Raw genomic sequence first — 5398 nt, forward strand, 5'->3', positions numbered from 1 at the left:
TGATGTTTCTTTCTCTCTCTCCCTCTCCCTTCCTCTCTGAAATCAATAAAAAAAAATATATATATATATATATATATATTTTTTTTTTTTTTAGGTGCCCCTATATTGGGTGCATATATATTTATCAGGGCTATATCCTCGTGTTGGATCAACTCCTTTAGTATTATGTAGTGGTCTTTGTTGTCTCTTGTGATGGCCTTCATTATAAAGTCTATTTTGTCAGATATGAGTATTGCTACTCCAGCTTTTTTTTCTTTTCCATTTGTATGGAAATTTTTTTTCCATCCCTTTACTCTCTTCCTGTGTGTATCTTTTGTTTTGAGGTGGGTCTCTTATAGACAGCATATAGTTGGGCCATGTTTTTGTATCCATTCAGGTACCTTATGCCTTTTGTTTGGAGCATTTAATCCATTTACATTTAGTGTTATTATTGATAGGTACTTATTTATTGCCATTTTACTTCTGTGTGGTTAGGTTTCTCTCTCTGTTTCTTCTTTGCATTACAGAAATCCCTTTAGCATTTCTTGTAATGCTGGCTTGGTGGTGATGTACTCCTTTAGCCTTTTTTTTTTCTTTTGTCTTGGAAGCTCTTTATTTGACCGTCTATTTTGAATGATAGTCTTGCTGGATATAGTAATCTTAGTCTCAGATCCTTGCTTTCAATTACCTTGAGTACTTCATGCCATTCTCGTCTGGTCTGTAGGGTTTCTGATGAGAAATCAGGTGTCAGCCTTAGGGGAACTCCTTTGTTTATAAGAGTTTGCTTTTCTCTTGCTGCTTTAAGATTCTCTCTTTGTCTTTAATTTTTGACATTTTAATCATGATGTATCTGGGCATGGGCCTGTTTGGGTTCTTTTTGTTTGATGTTCTCTGTGCCTCCTGAATCTGTGTGACTTTTTCCTTTACCTGATTAGGGAAGTTTTCTGCCATTATTTCTTCAAACACCTTCTCTATTCCTTTCTCCCTTTCTGCCTCTTCTGGCACACCTTCTATTTTAATATTGTTTAGTTTCAGATTGTCCCACAGCTCCCTTAAGTTATCTTCCTGTTGCTGTTTTTTTAATTATTATTATTTTTTGGTTCTCTGATTGAGGGATATTTTCAACTCTGTCTTGTAATTCACTGATTCAATACTAATCTGCTGTGAATTCCTTCCAATGTGTTCTTTATTTGTGTTATGTCATTCTTTATCTCAACTGTTCTTTTTTCATAGCTATTATATCTTTTTTCATGCTGTTGAGCATTTTTAACATCATTACTCTGAACTCTGTTTCAGATAAATTTCTTTACTCTGTTCATTTATCTCTTCTTTCAGAAAATTCTCTAGTTCTTTCATTTGGGGATTGTTTCTTTGTCTCCTCATTTTGGCTGCCTGTTTGGGTTTGTGACTATGTATTAGGTAGATCCTCTACACCAGTGGTCCTCAAACTTTTTAAAGCGGGGGCCAGTTCACTGTCCTTCAGACCGTTGGAGAGCCGGACTATAGTTTAAAAAAAAACTATGAACAAATTCCTATGCACACTGCACATATCTTATTTTGAAGTAAAAAAACAAAACAGGAACAAATACAATATTTGTATTTGCATGTGGCCTGCGGGCCGTAGTTTGAGGACCACTGCTCTACACCTCTCAATCTGTAGTGCAGGACCATGGTAAAGGCTATTTCTGACTAATTAGATCGGCAAAGACTCAAAGCGTCCAGAGATGCCTCTGCCTACAAACTGATAGGATTGTGACATGAAGAGCCACCCCGACAAGGCAATTGTCCTCAGGTATAGGGAGAGGTTTTTTCAATAGGGTGGGGCAGTTGCTTCTGCCTGTAAGCTAATTGTTATTTTTAAACACTTAAGTGGTCTCAGGGCAAGGTGTTTTCCAATAGGGTGTGTCAACTCTCTTCCCCCCAGGAAAGGCAAATGTCTATGTGAGAAGGATGTCCTCCACTGTGTCAGGGAATGACTCAGGATAGGAAACTTGGTGTGTCTGCCTTCTGATCTCTATCCCCCAAGTCCCCAGCCCTGGCTTCGGCTCACGCAGCTCCAGTCCATTTCTCCCCACCTCTGCTGGAGTACAAGGTGGGTGGCTTCACAGGGAATTTTGTGCATTGGTCTTTGAAGAGGGTGCCTGAATTTTCAGCTGTTATTCCCTGGCAGATAGCACCCCACTGCTTTTCACAGCTAGATGTTATGTTGGTACCCTCTTCAGTTTTGGTGCTCTCTGCCAGGGGGCCCAGCTTGGGGATTAGACCCTAGATTTCTCAGTGGCAACCCCCCACAGCTGAGATATCTCTCTGGAACTTCAGTTGCTGTCTTTGGGCACCTGGCCAGCCCTTTCACTCCTCTGCCCTCCTACTAGTCTCTATGTGGCCTCCACTTTTGGTCCTCGGGTATCAGGGTTCTCTTATGCCAGATTTCCATTGATTATTCAGGAAGTTTTTCCTGTATTTTAGTTGTAATTCTAGTTTGTTCCTGGGAGCATGTCCATGCAGCATCCACTTACTCTACTGCCATTTTTAACCTCCAAGATTTTTCTTCTTTAGACAAGGGACCAGGTAGACCTTTATATGTTTTATAGAGTAGTGACTGCTTTTTCCAGACTAGTACCACTGCAAGGCTTTCTCTGGTCTCCTATCTACTATTTCTTATGAGCATCCACTGAGGTTAGTATTGCTTTTTATTCCTTTCTATTCTCACCTATTTATAAGCAAGCTGCATATTTCTGATTTTTTTCAGTGCATATGCTCAGTGAAAACTCATGCATATTTCACTTAATAGGATTAATTATCAGCCCTCCACAAATTATAATTAATATCTCCTCAGGTAATTGTGTAAGTTAACTTTAGCAATTCATTCATATAAAACAGTATTTTATAAGCACTGTGCCACAAAATGCAGTAAAGTGGATATGAATCTTGGATAAAAGAATCCAGAGTTCTAATACATGAAGTTTTTCTTAAGTTGCTATATACCTAATTGAAAATTGTGCAACTAAATGTGTTACATCATCATTATATAATGACAGCCCCTTAATGCAAATCTTATGACAGTAGTAAGCATTTCTACTAAAAATTACTTTTAAAATATATAACTATTTTCTTCTCTATTAATAGATATTATTATTCTAAGTTCTTGTTAAATTGCTTATGCTTTAGAAGATAAATGCCCTCGAAATTTGTAATTTATATGTAAAACAAATGAAAAAGCCTTTCCTCAAAGCATTTATCCCTTAATGTACAAATTAAGGCTTTCTTCGTTTGTGAAGTTTATGTTTTAACTTTTATTTATACATAATGGTTAGTTTATATGTTACTACATTAGGAAGTTGGTATTTTGAAGATCCATATGACACTGAAATCACCATATTTTGAAAATATAGAATGCTTTGCTGCAGAGTCAGACTCTAATCTGCAACCAATTTGTGTCAGCTTCTGCATAGAAGAGATCTCAAATCCTCACTTAAACCAGGAATCAGCTGAAGGTTTGTCTTGGTTTCAAGAGCCCAGTGCAATTAGGCAGCATGAGAATGTGGGCCACATGCGTTTATTGCTCTTCTTAGCATGTGTTACTTTGATGTGTTAAGTCAGAAGGCTCACTCTTTCCTGCGCAGCCTTCCTCCTGGGTTTTTATACTGTTTCACCATTGCATCCAGACTTTGAAACACAGCCTAATTTAGAGGTGGATGCTGCAGCTGCTGCTGTCATTTCAGATGATGTTTTTGGAGGGGCTTTGATGTCAGCTTAGATTCTTACATGTTGTATTAGTAAAGCAATATCTGTGGATTCACAAAGCAGAAAACACAACATTTAGTCTTTTGTTTTATTCTTTACATTGAATTTCAACACTTCCTAAATGATAAAAAAAAATTGTGGCTGAGCAAACATGTATGAAATTCTGTATGTTATTAATTGAAAGAAAGGTATGAATAAATAATATGTAGGTCTATTGATATTAATTTCATTGAATTACTCAATATCTAATAAACATTGATGATAAAATATGTGAAATGTAAATAATGTGGCCTCTGGTTTCTTCATCTTGTTCTCTCTAAAACTGATCAATGGGCACAGAGTTTTCCCTTCCAAATCTTTGATTCATCTTTAAATAATATTGTATTAAATATTCTTACTTTGTTATTTTTGAACTATATCTTTTACCTTAGCAGACAGCTTGCTAAATCCTTTGGGGACAAGATCAATAATGAACCTGTTTATCTTCATTTTCACTAATTGAAAACACTAAGTCTGAGAAAGTTGTAAATCTACTTGCCTTCTAGATTGGAAATAATGTCAACATCTCCAAATCATCCGTTACTTAATAAGAATAGTTTTAAAGAGGTGGAGATTTGGGGTTTAGATGTTAATGAAGCTATAGGACCACATGGATAGGTTTCCTCAGCTGGAGCAAGACCAACAAGGCATGGAGTATTCCTTATCTGCTCATGCTGTTGACAAGAAACATTCATCATGAGGAATCTCAGAATATCTATCTGTAGGGAGGCATTTTCTTTGTGTGCTATTTCACCTAATTTACAGAAAAAACTAATGCAACTTTCTTGTAGCATATTAGCAATATGGAAAGCCTACATTCTAGTCACCTTCTTGCCCCCAAATTTTGAGAATATCACTTCCTTTTTTTCTTCTGTCTAGAAATTATTATAGTATATTCTAAGAAAAGTTCTCTCAAAATATGATCATGACAAATTTTATCTGAGAGCAAAATCTGTATTTATTCTTGATAAAAACAAACTACATTTTAAAAATTGTGAGTGTTTATCCTAGTCTTATTTTAACTTAGAATTTTGAAAATAGCATAAGTGTCCTAAAAGAGAATCAGTTAAGCAAATGTTGCACAGCCACTCAATGGAATACTACCCAGTCATCTAAACTGTTTATAAAGAGTCTTTAATAATATTGTCCATTCCATAGAAAAATATAGTAAACAGATAAAATAATAAAGGAAACACATAAAATGATGATGATGGCTATTTTGGTTAATTGGAACATAGGGTTTTTTTTTACTCCCCTGTATATTAAAAACATTTTTTCTATAGAGCAATAACATATAACTTTTATAAAATAATAAGGTAAAATTATTTAGAGTACCTATAAATGTCCCATTCTATAAAATGTACTATACTTATTAAATAAAATCTGTTCACCTGCTGTGTTTTGTAACTAGTAAAAAAATTAAATTCAATCTTATTTAATTCCTTAGATTTAGCATGGGCATACAAGTTCTTATTTTCTTTTTCTTTTACTATTTTTAGATATTTTTTCAAGTGAACTCTTAACTTTCACATATTAACTTTGATTATGCCAAGTATTTTGGTACTGTATGGAAGTATTATAATATGACTTCACTTTATTTTCTTATATTTTAAAATTAAGTGTTTAACTTTCTAAG

This window comes from Myotis brandtii, unplaced genomic scaffold (assembly GCF_000412655.1).
Source record: "Myotis brandtii unplaced genomic scaffold, ASM41265v1 scaffold514, whole genome shotgun sequence".
NCBI lineage: Eukaryota > Metazoa > Chordata > Mammalia > Chiroptera > Vespertilionidae > Myotis > Myotis brandtii.